This window comes from Cupressus sempervirens, chromosome 10 (assembly GCF_028749045.1).
Source record: "Cupressus sempervirens isolate cs-2001-9-10 chromosome 10, ASM2874904v1, whole genome shotgun sequence".
In the NCBI taxonomy this organism is placed as follows: domain Eukaryota; kingdom Viridiplantae; phylum Streptophyta; class Pinopsida; order Cupressales; family Cupressaceae; genus Cupressus; species Cupressus sempervirens.
The window spans coordinates 218,261,814-218,284,888 of record NC_143127.1 but is presented as its reverse complement, the minus strand read 5'-3'; positions in this window follow the sequence as shown (position 1 = coordinate 218,284,888).

Below are 23,075 nucleotides of genomic sequence, written 5' to 3'. Positions count from 1 at the left end.
ACTTGTAGATTGCTATCCGTTTGGGACTTGAGACTATCTCCTTAGCACAATGAGAGTGGGCCATTTAGGTTCCATGAGGTTGGGTGGTAGTGCTTTTACTTATACCATTGAGATTCATTTGTTGAATGTCATTGTTGGATGTACTTGTGCAATTGTTCCTTTCTATCTGATCTTGTATTTTGTTGGATGGTAATATTCTATTGTATTGTACTTGATTATCATAGATCCTATGAGATGATGTATTTATTTATGATGTATATTCTTTGAGCTTTTCATACCTTGTGATTTGTACAGTGGATGATCATGCATTCTAGTTATGCCAAGTGGCAAACTTTGTAATTGTATATTATTTAATTGGATTCGTACTTGTGATTATTCCATGATGCGTATTATGTATCAATTATAATATTAGTAAAACTTGTGTGTGTGTGTGTGTGTGTGTGTGTGTGTGTGTGTGTGTGTGTGTTTCAACATCATGAGATCCTTGAGAGATTTAATTTGTTTATGTAGTTGCATGTATGTGAGTTATCTATTTTATCTCTTGTTGTTTATTATCTTTCAAAAAAAAAAGTTTGGAAAACTTAGTAAAACTTTAGGTTAATTTATTTTGGGTTCCCTGGTGGGGCGTTACATTCCATGTTTTGCCTCTTCATCTTGATCATTGAACATACACATGGGGATATGTGATCCATGCCATGTAAATATTTTGTAACAACCTCAACAAGTATTAAATGTTTAGTAAAAACCTCTTCAAAAATTAAATATTTCTTCTAAGTCAGCCTAATAATCATTTGCCTAAAACTACATTCCATTCCTGAATTTTATATAACCTCTGCATTGCTTGGCCTCTACTATTACTAGTGCCTGACATTGTTGTTGCTCAGCCTTTATTAACTTCCTGATGCTCGACGTATACTGTGTTTGGCACATACTATGTCACTTGGTACTTATATACTAGGAACTATACTCGGTCACTAGTAACTTTCTCGGTCATTGAATGAGTTTGGTCCATATGCCATACTTTACTCATTTTTTGTACAATTGCTCGATATATACTAGCTTATGTACATGACTCAACCTATGTAGAGTAGCTCAATCGTAGTGATGACTATTTGACTTTGCCTTGTAAATGAATAAGTGATTGATACTAATAGACAAAAAAGATTAGTGATACTAATGTAGGGGCATCTTGGGGTGTAAGAGCAATCTTGCATCACCCAAAAATATTTTATTTTCAGTCTTTTCTATTTTAATAAGGACTAGTAGACAAGGTGGTTACTATTTATGGGAACTTGCTATTTTTAGTAAGTTTATCATATGAGCTCGTAATGTTCTCATTTTCTATAGGAAGGTTCATTTTAGAGTTGTAAGCCTACCATAAAAATCTCATTGCTCAAGCATAAGTATTAGAGAAGTTATTGTGGTTTTTCGATGGAAAAATTTGTAGAAAAAACTTTAGGCTCATCATTGGAGGCCTTAGACTGCCCAGATGAGGTCCAAAAACTTGACCAAAGGGTGCTAGCATGGTTTTAAGCTTGTAGATCATGAGCTGGTATTTCTAAAAAGTGGTTATAATAGCCAATCAGAGCAACGATTTGTGAGTTATGGCCTTTCAAAGTTAGTCTACCCGAAATATCTAAAATAATTGTCAAAGATGTATTTGGCAAACTCTATATGTATTGTTAGGGTTTGTCGGCCCTAGGTATTAAGTTTCAATGTCTAGAACCTTCTCAAGTGGCATAAAATTGCCTATTTAAGAAAGGCCCGAACATTGTCTAGAACAACTTTGGGTGTAGTTCATAGCATTGTCTTGCAAATTACTGTAATGAAGGCGTGCCCATGTGGGTTAGCATATTGTTCTTGTGAGTTTTGTAATTTCACTTTTGTGGAACAAATAAGAAATCTATATTAACATATTGTACTTGTGAATTCTGTAATTCTGCATTTGTGGCACAAATAAGAAATCCATATTTTGTTCTCGCATTTGTTATTTTTTCTTTGTCATGTTATGGTTTATGGTATTAAGGGGAGCACCCTTCATCAGATACCAACACCATATAGGATTTAAAAGACTTTTTATGTCCACTTAGTTAAGAGATTTTTCTGTTGTAATGATAAGAAAGTAATAGTCAAATGGTTTGCTAGATTTAGCACTACCTTTCTTATTCATATCTCTCATTGTTTCTATCTTCTTCCTTTTGATCTTTGTCTAGTTGATTCATAGACTTTCACTTTCACGTTGCACTTCCTATGCTTGATATTTTTACTTTTGCTATGCTTAGTTCAACTTGTTCTTCTTTATTCTTCTTCAACAATATTTCTTGCACAATCAACAATTTATCCACAATTAAAAAAAATCTTGTTCATCTCCTTAAATAGTAAACTTTATCATTCCATAGTCTTCTAGATTTTGTTGTTTAATCACGATTGTAGATCTCAAATTCATTGAATTTAGCCACCTAAACAATATAACTTCCTTCAACTTTGTGCTCATCGTCATTTTGTTAAATCTCCTTCATGAGATCTTTATTACATTTTTCTAGTTGTAGAACTTATAACTAACTTTGACTCTATCCTTTGAACTTCTCAATCATTTCTTATTATCAAATGTTGGTCTCAAATTCAATCTTTCTTGACTTGTTCTTCTTGTTCATACTCAGTAAACATTGTAACTTTACTCGAGCAATACATCATTCAGTTAACACTAAAATTACTTGGTCAACACTAAATTTCAATTCTTCCTTGCCAAGTGTCACAAACAACTGTAGTCAACCGGTTAATATTGTATTTCTTCTTTCACTGTATAGACTGTTTAGTCAGTGAATACATGAATTTCATCACATTATCACATGATTGTAAAATAATTAAACCAACATTATATTGTCATAGTCCAATTTGTTCAAGCACCCACTGAATACCAACACTTATCAACTCTTTCATCATCATACTTTCTTAAAATCATCTTCATCAATCAAATGATGTGATACTCTACTGAATTGGTATAATGTTTAACCAAATAAGGCTTGACATCAATGACAACATAACAACTGATATGACGTGTTTACATTCAATATTAACATTATTAGTCAAGGCTAACACTTGTAAAGATGATTTTTGGATAAAAGATATGAAAATGGAATTAGAGCATATTGAAAAGAACAAAACTTGGGAATTGGTTCCTAGACCTAAAGACCATAATGTTATTGGAACTAAATGGGTATTTAGAAACAATATAAATGAGCAAGGCAAAGTAGTGAGAAACAAAGTAAGATTAGTTTATAAAAGTTATTCATAGCAAAAAGGAATTGATTTTGAGGAAACGTTCGCACCTATTACTAGATTAGAAGAAGTTATAATATTTTTAGCATATGTAGCTAACAAGAATTTCAAGGTTTTTCAAATGGGTTTAAGGTCAACATTTCTAAATGGAGAACTTGAAGAAGAGGTATGCATTGAAAAACCTTATGGATTTCCTTTGACCAAAGAAAATGCTATGGTTTGAAAATTGAAGAAAGTATTATATGGACTAAAATTATCACCTAGATCTTGGTATGCGAGGTTGGATAAAAATTTGTTTAGTTTGGGATTTGTAAAAGGTAATGCAGACAATAATTTGTACTTAAGAAGGAATGAAGATGGTTTGTTGTTTATTGTTGTATTTGTAGATGAGATCATTTTTGGAGGTCACGATAAAGCTAGCAAGACATTTTTAGAAGAGATGAAGAAGGAATTTGAGATGAGTATGATTGGTGAGATGAAATGTTTCTTGGGATTGTAGATTATTTAGAACAAAGATGACATTTTCATATCACAAGATAAATATCTTAAGAATTTATTGAAAAGATTTGGATTGGAAAATTGTAAACCTATTGGAACACCTATGGTGATAGGATGTAAGTTATCAAGCAAAGATGAATCTCCTAGTGCATTGCAAACTAGATATAAATCTATGATTGGAGGATTGCAATATTTGACACATACTAGACACATACTAGACCAAATATAGCCAATGCAGTTGGAATTATAGTGAGATTTCAAGTAGATCCTAAAGAGACATATCTTGTAGTGGTGAAAAAAATTTAGATATTTGGAAGGAACTTTAGATAATGGGTTATGGTTTGATAGATCACATGATTTCACATTATGTACTTATACTGATGCTAATTGGGGAGGAAGTGTAAATAACAAAAAAGCACCAGTGTTGGATCATTTTTCTTGGGAGGAAGATTGGTTTCTTGGCTAAGAAAGAAACATTATTGCATTTCATGATGTATAGTAGAGGCAGAATATGTAGCAACAATAAACAAATGTAATCAAATAATTTGGATGAAGCAAATGCTAAAGGATATTGGAATTAAGTTTATAGAGCATTTTATTATACATTATGATAACACAAGTATAATTAACATGTCAAAGAATCTAGTGTTACATTCAAAGACAAAGCACATTTCAACTAAGTATCATTTTTAGAGAGAAAAGGTAGAAGAGAAAGAAATTAGATTGGAATATGTCAGTACAAAGGAGTAGATCAAAGACATATTTACTAAACCTTTGGCTAAGCATACATTTGAGTATTTGAGAGGTATGCTTGGAGTCATTCCCCAATATCTTTCGTAGTAGTTGATACATATATTAGACTAGTCCAACATGAAACAAAGTACTATTCTTTTGTCTAGACTAAATACTTGATACTTCTCCTATGGGGGAGTATTTGTCTTTGAGTTGGGTTATTGAAGGGCTCTTGGAAATGATATTTAATAGTGTCTTTGGACACTTGAGCTTTTATAGATTAGATCAGAGATGATTAAGCTTCAAGAACCAGCATAATGCAACCATTGTCATTGATGTCAATGGGGGAGAGTAACACGTCAAAAACCTTCTTTGTTATTGGAGGAGAGTAATACATGAGAAACCTTCTTCCTTTATGGGGGGCATTAAAACCTTCTTAGTGCATGGGAGAGAGATATATTGTTGACTAATGGGGGATTAGAACATGAAAAAATATTTATAACATATTAGAAAGAGAGAACAAGAGATGTTTACATTATGCACAACATGAATGGGGGAGTAAAGACAGATGAGGTAGAAATATATTTTGGTATTCATAGTACTTTGATGTTTTTCATCTTATGTTTCCATCAATGCAAAAGGGGGAGATTTTTAAGCATAAATACTTGTTATTGCTGAATGGGGGAGTTTGTCAACATGTTAGGGAGATAATCAAATACTTATGTGTTGATGTCAACATATCAATTTTAGAATAGCTCAGCCAAAGTTGTAAAGGAAGATTCATTTGGTAAGGTTCATGGTTAGTGGGTTATGTTTTGTGCACTTAGAGGATAATTCAAGAAATTATTGTGATGTTATGTATATGTTTGCAGAAAGAGATACGTAGATTTGTGTGAGTTACAAAAAATTTTGTGAACATTGTTCTCAGAGAGAGTTTTTGGTAAGCGAGTACTAGAAATTATAGTATATCTTTTTGGTGAGGTTGAAGATCATCCAATGGGCTTGAATTATGATAGAAGACATGTTAAACATGTTATGATTAACTTGGTAAGATTAGATGTTCATTCTATGAAGATTGTTCAACATGTTATTTCCAGGAAGTCGACTATTGTTAATATCTTTATGGGAAGTGTTATTTGTAATGTAATATATAATTTAATATCACAATGTGTTCTTATATTATTTATTTCAAATTGAGAAAGCCTAAATGCCAAATCAATATTTGTTTTAGGACTTAGTATAAAGCAAAGTTTGTTTCCTTGGTGTAGGCGTGGCATTAGATTGGTGACATCACATATTGTATTATGCAAGTTTTGGGTGCAAATTATGTATTATTAAAGAAGAGATGTATGTTGAGGACCTATTGTGAGCTTCAAAGGAATTTTATTGGAAAATAAGTTGTTTTTTATGTTGAAGTTGATGAAAGATCAACCCCATAGCTCCCAAGAACCACATGTATGCAAACACCTATTATAGAAAGAGAGAAGCAAAAGCTATGGAGGTTGGTATTCACATTCTAAAAGATAACATAAAAATGTGAAAAACCAAGTCAAACCTCTCATAAATAGAAAAAGGGCATGTAGATCTAGAGTCTAATACCATGTTAAAGTTGATGAAAGATCAACCTCACAAATCCCAAGAATCACATGCATGCAAACACTTATCATATAAAGAGAGAAGCAAAAGCTATGGAGGCTGGAATTCACAGATCCACAAAGGAGACATTCTTGACGAGCAAAAAGATGAATTGATATTAATCAAAAGTGAATAAATTGTTGACTTCTAAAAACTCTTAACTGAGATTATTCACATGCATCTAACACATCTACTTAACATCAAAAAATAAAGACATGCATGAAAATAGATAACACAAAATTTTGGTCACCCAGAAACTCTCCAAAATGAGAAGGTAAAACTGAGGTGGGGTTGACACCCACAAATTATCATTGCAGCAATATGTAACTGATTAAGGTTACAAAGTTTGACCACTTCCAATGGTCTGCCCTATGAAAGGCCTACCCTGTTAAAGGCTTTACACCCTATTAAAAGTGACCTGGTTAAAGGATTTACAATCATTCACTTGCAATGTTACCTTGTTAAAGGTTTACAACATGGTTGTTAAACCAACCTATCTCCATAGGATTTTCATTCCTAATAAAATGGTTAGAAAATATTAGAATATGTTGACTTGATGACTTACAAAATTTAATTGTTGATTCCAGATCCTTGTTCTGCTTAATCTAATCTAATCCTTCTTGATCTGATAACTCTCTGCTCATATTGTTGATACTCTATTCTGAACAACTTGATTATGTAGTTCTACTCTTCCTCTAAGTCCTTACACCCCTCTGAACTTTGCTAGCATTCTCCCATACAACTCTCTTCCATATAACTCTCACACATGAATTATGGGCTATCAACCTCCTTATAAAGACTTCGAAGACTTAGGGTTAGGTATGAATCCACAATCAATATTCATCCATCTTTTTCTCTTAAATCTTTACACTTTTCCTATTGGTTGCATACTTTCTCCATTTTTCTGATTGACAACATGCTGATTACATAGGGAACATAAAAGATTTGATCTTATCTTTTAGATCCTTCAAGATTCATCCTGAGTCGGCTCAAACATGGTTTACATCTAAGTTTGTGAAGGCACAAACTCATATGTTGATTTTGTGTTACTCAGCACTTACTGATTTCTAATGCTCAACACATATAGGAATTCTATCGTGCTCGGCTCCTATAGTAACTCTATCTCGCTCAGCATCTATACTTTGCTCGGTACCTATAGTGATTCGGCACCTAAAACTTGCTCAGCACCTGAAGTTTACTTAGCACCTGTTGAATTTATGGCTTGGCACATACTGTAGCTCAACATCAACTTAGAAATTGGTTAAGTGTGTTGACACTCAATTGTCAAAACCAATTTGAGACCAACAATCTCCCCCTTTGACATGAGTGTAAAAAACACTTAACTAAACATTATGAATCTAATCTCTATGAGTATAATACACATCTTGTTTGACATATGTACAAAACTTTAAAAACTTGCTCAAAATTTTGTAGAAGACTATATACCTAAAAAACTTGTAACTCCCCCTGAGTTGATGTGCCATTTCTATATCCAAAGTTCCTTATGTTGGATTTGTCTCATGCCGATGTTTCTAATGCTCTTTATCTTTGCCTTGTCTACTCTATTTCTACTCTTTTTTTACTCCCCCTTTAACACATCTCCATGTAGTTTTTGTATCCTTTTGGCTTTATTTCCTTATCACTCCTCAAAACCCAATTGTGTATTATCTCTCCCCCTTTGGGTATATCTTCTCCTTTGGGCATTATCTCCCCAATTTATCATATCTCCCCCATATCTTATTATCTCCCCCTTTTTGACACTTATGTCAAAGGGTCCTAAGAATGAATTGAATACTTAGCCAAAAAAGATTTATTTACTTCCATTATAATCTTTAGAGCAACATCCCAATTGTCTAATGCAATTTCTAGTGCTTTAAGTTGGATGGTTGTCTCTACTGCAAGGTGTACCAGGCCTTCTAATGTAGAAAGATTTGGATCTTTCTTCAAAACATTCTCTACATAGGCCATCTCTTTATGCAAAACTTCCATGTGTGGGGTGATTGTAGACTGTATCTATATCAACTTGGCCTTGATGTTAGCCTCATCTGCTATGAGTACATCTAATTCCTTTTGGGTGTGAAGTGTTCTGGCAAAATAATTCTCACTTTGAGCTAGATCCTTTGGTAACTGTGTGCTTAACACTTTGAGGTTCCTCTCCAAGCTCAATATCCTTTGGCTAGTCTTTTGTGTGAAATATGAGGAATCACACAATTTGGAGTACAATGAGAATATGTTCTCAAGTATTGCTTTCACTTTCTCTACCTTTTTAGCCAGTTCCACCTATGATAGTGCTATTTCACCAAATATTTTCTTGTTTACCTTCATTTGAAATTTCTTCTTAGACCATTCAAGCAATTTTGCATTGGTATTTAGGTCTTCATTTTGTACCTGGTCCACTATGTTGGATAGTTGCTCCATTATGGGCTTTGTTTCATCAGGTACTGGCAAGTTGAATGCATCAAGAAAGATGTCTTTAATTTCAATCAATGTTTGCCTCTACCTATACTCATTTCTAAGTATCTCCTACCTTTTCTTCTTCTCTAGTGCCTCTTTCACTTCATTGATCTATGCTATATTCATTATTTTATAGTCATAACTTGGTATGACTATCTCCTCATCAAGTGCAAGTTCTCCATAATGAAGTACCTTTGCTACCTTGGTAGAGCTCGATCCTAGTGCTGATATTTGTAATGGTATTGCATCAGTGCTTAGTTGCTTAGTAGGAGTCCCTATAGTAGGCAAATTGACCAACATTTGTATTTCCTTTTGCTGACTCTCCTTAAGGGTCTTCTCCTCTTCCTTGTCTTCTTTAGTTCTGCCTTCATCAATTATAGTGATTAGAGGAGGTGCACCTTGACTCTGTATTGTAGGATCAGAGGTATCTTTTTGTCCTATCTTCTCCTTAGCTTGCTCCTTGGTAGTTGAAGTCTTTGTAACTGTGGAATCAACCTTAGCAGATGCATCTTGTGCTGGTTGCTCTTGAGGTTGACTACTTGTAGCTGTAGGAGTTTGTGAAGGTGGTTCTTGTGGATTCACCTTTTCCTTGGTTATTTCAACTACTACCTTTTGTAGTTCCTCTACACTCACCAGAACTAGATTAGTGCACAATTGTGCTTGCAATGTAGTCTGGTGAAGGATCTTTTTGAGATCCTTTGCAGTGAATGGGTTAATGTTATGACCAGAGGTGTCTGGAACATCCTTCAAAATTATTGTTCTGTAGATGTAGGTGTTGCATGTGGAGGACTAGGTGGTGGCAATTGTGTGTCTTGCACACTCTGTTCCTGTTGCTACTCCTCAACTGTTGCCTCATCACCTTTTTGTGTTTCCTTCTCCACTATTACTTCTTCCCTTTCTTTCTCTCCTTCTTCCTCCTTTTCATTTTCCTCTTCTTCTTCATCATTATTTCTTCCCCAAAGGGATCTTCTTGTCCTTCCTTGAACGTAGTCAGCCCATAAATCAATTTCCACATTTGTGTGGACTTCTTTACAACATCTTCAATCTTATTTTGTAAAATGTTGAAGGCTCTATATTTTGGTGCAAATTTGCTCCCATGTTTCTTGCTAACCTTGCTTATTTGACCTTTAGTGAGGTCAGACATTACACGAGCGAATGTTGACTCTCTTATTTCTTTCTCCATGTTTAGCCAATAATGTCATTTATTTTCAACACTAGAGTATAGCTCCTTAGGCATAGTATTATCTAGTTCAAGTGGAGTAGTCTTGAACTTGGCCATCATAGTGTAGATTGATTCTTCAACTATGTTCTGCTCCTCTCTACTTAGCTTATTACAATCAATAGTTTTCAATCCAGTTAAATCTGCATTATCCCTAGTATTGTCACAAACATTTTCTAGGTCAGATTTAGTGGTGTGACTTACCACTTTGAATTGTTCATTGTCAGATTCTATCCTCTCCTCATCTGACTTTGGGGGTGACACATATTTTCTTGTCTTTTTCCCTACTGGCCCTCCTTGTTGTGTTCATTTTTGCTTCTCCTATTCCTTTGCTACTTTTGTTGTTACCCTTGTATCTACCCTTGTGGTAGGCTTTGTTGGGCTAGGCTTGGTCATTTTCTTCTTGCCTTTCGACTGTGCAGTAGGCTATTCTTGTGCTTTCCTCTTCTTGGGTTGTACTTTGGGTGCTTCCTGCTCGACACCTTGTTTTTCTTCAACATCCTCACCCATGCCTTGGGTTAATGCTAGTGGTCCTTGCCCTTGTTCATCTTCATCATCATTTGCCTCTTCATCTTCTTCTACCTCCTCTGCCTTTGTTGTGCCTTCTCCAAATTTGGCCTTGAGATTCTTCACTAATTTATCCTTTTTTCTTAAGTGTAGAAGTTGTCTTCAACTCCATATCTACTTTAGATCTCACCACATCATAAGTGCCAAAATGCAGTGCACTCTTATCTACTTCTTCTACTAACAATGTTGTTATGGTTGCAGATGCATCATCAATGTTAATTTCATAACCAAGAGGTCTAAGCCATCTAACCCTTGGTATGGCTCCTTGAATGTAGGTATAATCAATGTCCACAAGAAAACAAACATCATTTATATGCTGCTCAACTAATGAAATAGGTATCCTCAGTCTTTGTTTCATGGATTTCTTGAAATCTTCAAAATAATTTGTCATAAGTGTCTCAAAATTTGCCCCCATTTGTTCAATATATTCATTTACCTGGGCTACAATGGACCTGTTTGTCTTCCAGCTAACTTTCCAAAAGATGGAAATTTATTTTGTACATAAAAAAAATATACAAATCAAAATTGCACCAAATTTACATTGTGCTCCCTTAGTTCTCTTTATAGCTCCTAAATTCTCATTGATTTGCTGCAATTGCAATTCTGTTAGGTCATAGGTATGATCCTTTTTGACAAGTTTGTGGCCAACATCTACTATAATGCATGGAACACTATTGAGTTTGCTAGATTGATAAAACTTGTGGGAAATGACTCTAACAACAAAATCAACAAGAGGATCCTGAATGGTATCTATAGTCATTCCTCTCTTGTTCCATTTGGCTCTTGTATTCTTTTCAATGGCTTCTTTGGAGTCACTTCTTAGGGTTTTGGGCTGATCTAGGGTTGGATACCCTATTACCCTGTGAACAATCCACTTTGATATCTTAACTGGGCCATCTTCTAACCAAAAACTTCCATCATGAATCCTACTTGACACAATTTTGATCCATTCAGTTTTTTAAATGGTAGGGAATTCTAGGGCACGGGTTAAACCTTTCCTTTCAACAATTTGGAATTCTTGCTTTAAGACTCCATTTTCAAACAACTTATTAGAAGCTTCACTAATCTCCATATCTCCTATAGCACCTATCTTGTAGTTATAACATCTCCTAAAATCTTGCACCATTACTACCTTAGGAGGAATTACGGATAGCGCTCCAGCTAGGTCATTTATGTAGGCAACTTCAGGGATAGGTCAAAAATTTGGTTGCTTGACTTCATTTGACACTAATTGGACTTCAAACAACTCTTTCTCCTAAGGTTTCCTAGAACTGGAGGCCATTTCTTCAAACTAGGGTTTAAACACGGCGAAAATTTGAAACTGCATAGCTTGGCACTAGTATAAATGCCTTGGAATCAATGAGACTATGCTGAATTTGCATAGAAATCAGCTCAAATGCTTGATTCTCTACTTAGAATTTTTTCATCTCTCTTCTTCATCTTTGCTCTTTGTTAGCGATGGTGAAAAATGATTCAAAATGTGAACATATACCCTAATTTCATAGCATTTAATTCTTAGTGCGTTTACAACTATCCACTTGGCTTCTTAAGCATTTCTGTTTTACTCGGCTTCCATTGATTTTCAAACACTCGGCATATACTGGAGTTTCCCTTACTCAGATTCAACTAAAATTCTTCACTCGACATCCACTACTAACTCAATTGCAACTAACCACTTGGCATCTGAAGGCAACTCGGCAACACTTGTAAAAACTTGGAATTTTAACTTTGCATCTTTATTCATGTTGATCTATCCTCTTCAGTATTTACTTGTCTTGGAATTAATGTATGATAAAGCTTTGTATATCAGTCCCACATACCTTTTTTTGCTTAGTTAGATGAAGTGTGACCACTTGACCTTTTTGGTGAAGTGATCCCTTCATTGGATGCGATGCTTCCATCTTTCTTCTTCCACGTCTTATTCATCTCTCCTTTGATGTGTTCAACATCTACCTTTCCTTTTCCTTTGTTGAACTCTGAATTGGGTGCCTTTGACCTTGTTAGGCAATTTTTTCTCATATGACCAGTCTTCAAACAATTGAAGCATGTAGTTTGGCTTAACCATCTGCTGTAGTTTCCACTGAAATGTGTTCTTATGTAGTTTTCAAGAATGTGTCCATATTCCTGATAGTAGTGATAACTATGTCTGGTGTTGTAGTCCCAGTTGTAGTAATGTCCATGATTATTTGACCTTGTAGGCTGATTAGATGTCCACATAGGTTTTGATCTGCACTCAAAAGCTCTATGTCCATACTTCTTGCAATTATAGCAGCGACCTTCAAATCTTGGTGTTCTAATGGTTCTAGTCCTATAGTCATGTGCTTGATGTCCTTGCTTGTTGTACTTGTGATAGTGACCCATATTCTTAGGTTTTTCATACTGATGGGCATTCTTACTCCTGCACACATTAGAGGTATGTCCTTTTTTACCACAAAAATACAAGTAGGTTTAGTGTTCTTACCTTTGTCACTTCTTTCTTTTGTAGTCTTGGATGATTCTCCTTTTTCAGTGCTGGTGTATCCTAGTCTTGAAGTATCATTGTTGGCCCTTGGTGATTTTAGTAGCTGTTCAAATTATTTGATGGCTTCATTAGGTTTGTTAAAGCTTTCTGCAATCTCCTTCTCTCTTTTTAGGTCATTTTGTAGTTCTTCATTTTGCATCTTCAATATGGAGATCTTAATGTCTTTGACATTTAGCTATGATGTGCATTCATCATCTGACTTAGGGTGTCTAGCTGCATGTTAGAAATTCTTGCAAGCTCAATTGACTTTTCTTCCAACCTATTAGCAAGGTTTCTCTTGTCATCTTCTAGCATAGCCTTATCTTCAATGGCTCTTTTCTTCTATTCAGTCACTTCACAAAGCATCATGGCTTGAGATTCTTGTTCAAGCTTGAGAGTTCTAATCTCTTCTACTTGAGATTTATTCTTCTCCATTAGATTTTCTATTGCTACATCAAACTCTTTGGAGTCTCCATTTACAAACACTTTTGAGGTGTCAATCTCCTTGTATCGTGCATCATTCTCAGCTATGGCAATCTCTCTTCTTCTCTTTAAGGATTTTCTTAGTTCTTCTCTTCCAAAGTATGTAGAGCGAGTTGTATATCAATCACCTGGTTTTCCATGACCTTCCCAAGTTTTTAGACTTCCATTTCCATATCTTTTCTCCAAGCTGTAAGGCTTCTCCTTGTGATAACTTGGCTCTAATACCAATTGTTGGAATTTACAAGTGGGAATATTTACTTTTGAGAGGGGGGGTGAATTAGAAGTAACCGTATTTAACTTCTAAAAACTTTTAACTGAGATTATTTACATGCATCTAACACATCTATTTAACATGGAAAAATAAAGACTTGCATGAAAATAGATAACACAAGATTTTGGTCATCCAAAAACCCTCCAAAATGAGAAGGTAAAACTGGGGTGGGGATGACACCCACAAATTATCACTGCAACAATATGTAATTGATTAAGGTTACAAAGTTTGACCACTTCCAGTGGTTTGCCCTGTGAAAGGCCTACCCTATTAAAGGCTTTAAACCTTGTTAAAAGTGGCCTGGTTAAAGGATTTACAAAAATTCATTTGGAATGTTACCCTGTTAAAGGATTTATCACCTTGTTGAAGGTTTACAACATGGCTGTTAAACCAACCTATCTCCATAGGATTTTCATTCCTAATATAATGGATAGAAAGTATTAAAATATGTTGACCTAATGACTTATAATCTTTAATTGTTGATTCTAGATCCTTGTTTAGCTCAATCTAATCTAATCCTTCCTGATCTGATAACTCTCTACTCATGTTGTTGATACTCTATTCTGAACAACTTGATTCTGCAATGGTACTCTTCCTCTAAGTCCTTACACCCCTTTGAACTTCGCTAGCATTTCTGTAATGGTACTCTTCCTCTAAGTCCTTACACCCCTTTGAACTTCTCTGGCATTCTCCCATAAAACTCTCTTCCATATAACTCTCACACATGAATTATGGGCTATCAACCTCCTTATAAAGGCTTCAAAGCCTTAGGGTTAGTTATGAATCCACGATTGATATTCATCCATCTTTTTCGCTCAAATATTTACACTTTTCCTATTGATTGCATGCTTTCTCCATTTTTCTGATTGGTTGCATGTTGATTACATAGGGAATGTAAAAGATGCAATCTTATCTTTTAGATCCTTCAAGATTCATCCTGAGTCGGCTCAAAAATGGTTTACATCTGAGTTTGTGAAGGCACAAAATCATATGTTGATTCTGTGTTACTTAGACCTTACTGATTACTGATGCTTGGCACATATAGGAATTTTTTCTTGCTCGGCTCCTAGAGTAACTCTATCTCACTTGGCATCTATACTTTGCCCAGCACCTATAGTGATTCAACACCTGAAACTTGCTTAGCACCTAAAGTTTACTCAGCACTTGTTGAATTTCTGGCATGACACATACTGTAGCTCAACATCAACTTAGAAATTGGTTAAGTATGTTGACACTCAATTGTCAAAACCAATCCGAGACCAACATATATTTGTTACAAAGAGATCAATCCTTATAAAAGGAGATCAAAACCCTAACAAGAATCTAACCTAGGTTGCATGATAATAATTAACAAATTAATTAATTATTATATGACTAAAGTTTAGCTTAAGTATAATAAAGTTAATTAGAAAATATTTAATTATTCTAACACCCCTCCTTAAGATAAACTTAGGGAGTAGCTAAAAACCTAGAAACTACTTCTATATGTCGATTTGGGTCCCAACAATAAGGCATGATGAGGTACCAAAGCACAACCAAATATTTAAAAATAAGAGAAGTAGAGAAAACCACATGGGAAAACCCTACTCTAAGAAGAGATGGAAATAATGTTGAACGAACTAGTGAAGGACTGAAGAAGCCTCCAAACTAGAGAATGTCCCAGAAGATAGGAACAAAGGGACGATCATGAAGAAAACCATTGAAGCATGTAGAAGATGCAAAGCTCTGTCGAAAGTAATTGCTGGTATGAAGAACCTCCACTAAAATAGAACTTGACCAGATAGAGAAGACTATAATTTGTATGAGTGTTCTTAGAAGACACTACTTAAATCAAGAGATAGACAAAGGCAAACAACTAAACTTGAAGATACATATGTCATGAAACACCAAAGCCTGAGGATTTGATTAATCAAACATGGACGGTTGCAACCAAAGGAGGAATGAAAAGAATAATATTTATACGGTAAATGATCCATCTCACCAAAATGCATAGGTACCTAGCCACTATGTTTGCCTAGTATATAGGAACAAATACTAAATACATAGCTCACTCTATTGAACTAAGGAAGCATAAGAACCAACAAAAAATACCCTAATGTAGATAAGGGTAAGGTGACAGGCAACTAGAAAAATGGGCCAATAGAGTTGCATGTCAAGAAACCACGATCAAGATGCATTAAAGAATACATATGTGTGTATTGAGGTGATCAATCTTGAGGCTAATGTCATGGATAAAATACTCACTGACAAAGGAAGATGGAAAATAAAGGAAAAACATGAACACCCCATGACACTTTAATCAAAGCAGTGCATGTAAAAATAAGGCACAATATATGGTGAATCCCAAGAATAAAATAATTTGTATGAGTGTCCTCAAATGACACTGCTCGAGTCAAAGGCAAAACAAGTGAAACACAATATAGATGTGCAATATGGCACTTTATCTTAGTACATTTGCAAGAATGTATATAAATGATATCTACATAGACCATAAGAGACATACAATTGATACAACAAATAGTACAACCCATGGTGAATCATCTGAAGCAATGAAACTAATCCTAGACTTGAAAAAACCAAGATATCCACTAGAAAACAAAATTGCCAAAAACTGAATAGAATGTACCTAGAGAAGAATCTGGAAAAAAAAACTAGCATCACCAGAATGAGTACATAAATACCTTTCCAATGATATAAATAATTAGTAAATTGGAGATTAGATGCTCAACATATGTCTCTTGAAGTGCAAAAAGGGACTTATAATTTTGACAATAGGAAAAGCAATAAAAAAGCATAAAAAATGAAAATTACCTATACCATTACGATGGGCTCAGAACTAGCTTTTCGTTGATATCTTGTTTCAAAAAATGGAGTTTGTATGCCCGAGATATGAGCAAAAATATAAAGGCAAGTCCAAACAAAGCCTAGAGGACAACCTAATCTGATGATGTAGGTAGGATGTTAGCAAGTGACAAGCCCAAATTTGATGGTCAAATGATTGTCGAGATGTAAATTGCCAAAAAAATTACCAATAGCTAGAAAAAAAATCTAGTAAAATTAATAGTAGCCAAAAAAAGGAATCAGAGCCGCATATTTTTTCGAGTGGCCAAACAGACGTATTTGTAAAAGAAAACACCAAATCCGCCAATAATGTATGAAAACAATTAGCTTTCAAAATATTGTTGATAGCTTAAAACCATTGATGAGAAGGTTCATCACCAAAATTGACGCACATGTCTGAAAAAACTGGGCAGTGGAGGGCCTAGGGTTGCCGAAAAGTGCACAAAGGGGCCAAGGATGTAGGTGGCATGGGGTTTTTTGCATGAAGCCCATAAGAAATATGCACCCTTTTAAAAAACTGCTTGTAGATGTAGGTGTCCATGTGGCCACACCAATCGATAACTAGGTGTTGACCTAATAAAAAGGGCACCAAGGAGTTGAGGTCGGTGACTGTCTCAAGTGGTGTGAACATGGGCCAAGAAGCATGTGCATGTCATGGTCCAAAGTATGTGGTGGGTAAGTTGATAAAAATTTGCACCGTTTCCAACATGCCCCCAAAAAATGTGACCAATATTGATGGAGCAAAAATCAATGCACTAGAATAGGGAAATCACATGCCAAAAAAGTCTTTGTGGAGTCCACAAAAAGTTTGGCACACATAAAAAAATACAACACATTATCCAGTTTAGTGCCCCAAGATTCCTTGTCAAACTGTTGCATGTGTGGAAAAAAATAATGCCAAAAAAACGCACAAGGGCAGGTTGAAAAAATAATGGAGAAGACAGGATTTCTTTCCCAAAGATGGCGACGTGGCTCTAATCCTCCCAAGAAATTTGTCACCATAAATGACTAGTTGAGCATGGTTGAAATGGAGGCCCACAAAAAAATGCTTCTCCTCTAATGATTAAAATGCATCATCTCCCATTGGATGCATCATCCATCCAAAACATGTGTATGCAACATGGAGCAAAGGGTGGGAGGAAACTAGAGTCTGAGCACACAAGAAGAGGTGTTGATGTCGGTGTGCACACATGCACCCAATCTTAAACAAGCACTGATAGAGCCCAAAAGGAGTGTTGACTGGTGAGGTCTTCAAACTGAGAGTTCTAATTAGAAATCCATGCCATGTCTTGAAGTGTGCATGTGAAGGCATAGGTTTGATGGCTCCTCAGGAGCAGAGCAAAGCTAGTAGTCAAGGGGGCGTCAAAGCCTTAAACAAATGCATGTTAGTACTTTCCTCTATTTACCATCCATAGATATGGTCAATGTTTCCCAATCGTAGAGCCCAAGGAAAACAAGATGACAATTCAAAGCAAGACAATTGCATGTGATCTTGGAACCACTGTCAAAAAGGATAGGGCTTGTGATATAGTTTTTAATTTAAAAAAAATCCCAAGCCCATAAACAAAGTGCGCCTCCCAAAGCGTTCTTCTTTATTTTTAAAAAATCAATCCCCAAAAAAATATTGTGCATTGTAAAAATATTTTGTGATAAAAGATTTTGATAAAAAAAGATTAAAAAATAATGTCGCCTCGTATGGAGTGCTTAGGTTGTACGACTTGGGTGCAATTTTTTTTGCCTCAGATTTCAATAGCGCTTAAATTGGACATATTCTATATGGAAATGGGGGTTTTCAAGTGCTTTGAGCTCAACAATGATGTCTTTTTGCGCTCAAAGTGATCCAAAAAATAGGTCCCTCCATATCCAATAGAAAACACTTTTAAAAATTGAAATCCTTTGAAAGATAACACTTATATGAAAAACCAAATCAAACCTCTCATAAATAGAATAGGGCATGAAGATCTAGAGCCTTGATACCATGTTGAAGTTGATGAAAGATAAACCCCACAACTCCCAAGCATCATCTGCATGCAAACACCTGCCACGAAAAGAGAGAAGCAAAAGCTATGGAGATTGGAATTCACAAACCCACAAAGGAGACATTCTTGATGAGCAAAAAGATAAATTGCTATTAATAAAAAGTGAAAGAATGTGTTACAAAGAGATAAATCCTTTTAAAAGGAGATGAAAACCCTAATAGGAATCTAACATAGGTTACATGATAATAATTGATAAAAGAACAAATTATTATATGCCTAAAGTTTAGCTTCAATATAATAGAGTTAATTAGAAATTATCTAATTACTCTAACAATTTAGTTAGTTCAAAAACTTGGATATGTTATCCTAAAGATTGTTTAGTGAAGACAGTCTAAGGTTATTTGAATTATGGGTTCATTTGTCCACCTTTCAACTCCTAATAGGGTTGGAACAACTCCAAACAGGGTTGGAATCTCCAAAAAGGGATTCAAAGTCTCCTAATAGGGACTCATATGTATTGATTATATTTTATTGGCTCCTAAAAGAGTCCATCATTTCACAATGAACTTTATATTAGTACATCATCTTGTGGGCATCATTCCTGTCAAGGTTTTCCCTCTAGTCAAGGGTTTCCCTAGTTAACAAATATGATGTTATTGTGCATGGTTATCTTTCTATGGTTGTTGCATCTTTTGATTACATGTTTCATATTTGATGAAGTTACTAAAAGTTATTTTGAGCATGCAATTGACTCACCCCCCACCCCCTTAGTTATCTTGGTGGACTTACTTTCTTTATAACTCTAAATCATATTAGTAGATGCTCCCAAAAGACACCTAGATATTACGTAGCCAACTTTAGTGGCTCAATGAATTATAACAAATATGTTATGAAAATGGTAACTCAATTTTGCAATAATGAAATATTTTGGTTGATCAATAAGTGCAAGGAGGGTTTCCCCTTACAGACTCTAAGTTCCACGTTTCTTGATGGAGGTTGGGGGGTAATGGCCCCCAAAAGCAACATTTTATGTATAATTTATTATCATAAATATTGTTTGTTTATCATTGGGTTGCATAATTATTGTTGGATACTTTGTGTGCTTTGTGTAACTTAGAAGGCAACCCTATTTAATGAGTTAAAATTAATACAAATATGGAGTGTGGTGTATTATGAGAGTCTGATAGTTTTTGAGTTGCTTTCGAATCTCTATTAGACCATTGGTGATACTCCTATGAGAAACTTTCTCTACGACTATATTATTATATGATATTGATTTTAGAATAACTTATTAGGTGACATTTGGAGTATGAGGTTTTACTCCTAAATGTGTTTTCCCCATGTCAATCTATGTTTTGATTTGTACAAGCTATTTGTGTTTATTTTTGTTGTACTATAATTTTTATAATAATTTTTCAAAAGTTACATAATCGTTATCTAAATATTAGTTTAGGAAGTTGTTTTGTAATATTAACTTGCTTACAAGTGGTATCAAACCTTAATCGCCTTAGGTTTCAGTAGTGGTTTTTAAGTTTTTTTATACTGATTTGAAAGGGAGTTTGTGAAGAAGATACTTTGTGATCTTTTTGTGGGAATGTTAAGATGACAAGTTTGTCAAGGGGAATAAACATAGGAAAATTTTTGGAAATAGTTTTGAGATACGAAAGAAGAACATGGAGGATCTATCTATGGGAGTTTATTGATGAGGGTGACCAATAATCATGTTTTCTTGCTCAATATAATATTATAGACAACAAAGCTAAGAGTTTAATAAGATAATGCTTAGTCCTCTCTAGTTTAATCAACGTAAAGAGACCTCTACAGATAAGTTATATAAAAGAAACTTGGTTGGATGTGTCAAGCCAAATATTTAGTGAACAAGATTTTCTCAAGGAACAAATTATATTCCTTAAGGATGGAAGAGGGTGAATGAATTGCAGACCACATGGAAGCATTTAATATATTGATGGCTCGATTATCGACAACTAAATGTCAATATCATGGATAGGAGGAGAAACATTGAATCTTCATTTTTTCTTTGTTTTATGGATGGGAGTTTCTTATTATCAATATTAATATTGCTTCGATTATTTTTTACACTTGAATTATGGTGAATTTTTTACTTTACAGAGAGATGAGGAAGAAGATATCCATCACTTCCTATATAATATAAAATGGTGATCAATAGTAGACCACCAAATTCTATATGTATTGGAAGACCTAAAATCTACTTCTTGGGCTAAATGAGATTTGTATAACCTAAGAGGATGAAGAGATACAAATACAAGGATTTTAGGGTATTCCTTATGTAGATGGAAGAGAAGGTTTCAAGAGACAAAATAAATGATTACTAACATGATAAAATGGTAGATATGATCTAATACTTCTAGACATGTCCTAAATATTCATGGAAGACCCAAGGAAAAAGGTAAGAAAAATAATAATCTTGACGTATCCATGTCCAAAGAGAGATATACATCTCCTATAAATTACAAAAAAATGTAGGAATTGTGTTAAGTTTATAGACTTATGTCAGAAGTGAAAATAAGAAAAGAAGAGGAAAAGGAAGGAATTTGATTTATATTCTTAGTTCACGAAGAAAGTTAGTGCTGTATTCATTGTAACTTGTCCCCTTTTCCTCATCATGATGCATGTTAGATTGACTTAAGTGTTGGAAGTAGCAACACCGCACAATTGGAGGGGTGAATCAGTTATGACCTAAATTTACTATCTTTAACAATCTTTCAAATTTAAACCATTAAACCATAGATTATAATGTAAAACTATTAGCATGAGTATTGATGATATTCCTATGGGGTAGTATCCTAGCATTTTGGAGAGATGATAGAGTGGTCACATGTTGCATTCATGGAAGAGTTTTTCCATTGATGTCAACATACATATTATTCTGTGAGATTGGCAGAGTAGAAGAAAGAGATTTAGGTTGCGTTGTTTGAGGATTAAAGTTGAGGTAATGCACACTTAATTGGATGTTCTATAGAGTGTCTACATGATGTGGCTAAGTGTGCATGCAAAAATATGAAGATGGTGGATAGTTATTCGATATTTATTGAAGACAATGTTTTGTCAAAGTTCCTATATAACAGTTGCTAATGTTTTGATTATATATCCTAATAGAGATAGAATCTAGTTAAGCAAGACTATATAGAGGAAGAAGACAAGTTGAAGATGATGTGGTTAAGTGAGAAAAGTTAGAGGTTACTCGTGTGAAAATTTGTGAAGGGTGTAAGATGACAGTTTGGTTGTAATTTTAAAAAGATGTAATATTGTAATGTAATGTGTAAATGTAATATCTTAAGGTGGCCCTATATTATTAATTATAAATTGAGAAAACCCCAAGGTTGACTCAATAACTTTGTCTGGAACTTGGTATAAAGGAAAGACTATTTCCTTGTGGAAGATAAAGAATTGTGATTAAGTGATGAGAATGTGTAATGCGAGAATGTGAACTTGTATGTGAGATCTAGTGAACCCGATATTGAATATCTTTTGATTAGAGAAATATGTGGTGTAGTTGAGGCACAGTAAGTAAATAAAGAGATTGTATTTGGTGAAGAAGTTGTTGTGGATAGTTGTACACTTGTATTATTTTGAGAAAGATAGTATTGAGGCCAATTGACCAACGATTTTAGTGGTCTTTCCTAGAAGTTGTTTGGACACTAAGTCCTTCTATCTTTCACAACTCCTAATAGGGTTGGAATCTCCTAACAGGGACTGATATGTACTAAATGTATTACATTTACTTCTAACAGGATCCATCCTCTTACAAGAAACTTATATATTAGTACATTATTTTGTGGGTACCATCCCCACAGGGGTTTTCCCTTTGATCAAGGGTTTCCTTGGTTAAAAAATATGGTGTTATTGTGTATGGCAATCTTTATATGGTTGTTTCATAAACTCTTTACATGTTTTGCATTTAATTAGGATATTGAGAGTTGTTGTAATCTAATAACTAATTCACCAACCCCCCCACCCCCCAAATTATCTTGGTGGACTTTACTTTTAAACAATTGGTATTAGAGCATCAATTCCTTGAAGGAATATCTTAACATATTAAAGAGATCTATAACAAGTAATCATTTTAGGAAATAAAGTTTGAAGTTTGATGGAGTTAACTATGGTAGTTGGAAGGAGAGAAATAGAAGACGAAGACACATTTTCTATGCATGGGTCCAGGATATTGGTTACTCAGCAAGAGCAAGAAGGATGTGGTTGACGAAGATTAGCTTGAGTCTTGTATTGAAGGTTAGAGAGATCTATTTATGTGTAATATTCTTTCTAGAGAAGCACTTTTGACAACTCTTCCCAAAAATGGGTATTGACAGGTAAAATCTATAAATCTAGCTCATGATATTTGGAAAGCTTTAGAATCTACATTTGAAGGTGATAAGCATGCTAGGAAGTTTAGATTATAGAATTGGATATGTTTATTTAAAGAAGATAAAATGACAGAAGATGAATATGTAAGAAGTTACTTTGGTAGAATATTAGAGATTATTGAAGGAATTAAGGCTTGTGATGGAAAGAAAGATGAAGATGAAATTATATGGAAGATCTTGAAAATGGATACCTATATATAAGAAGAGAACATAG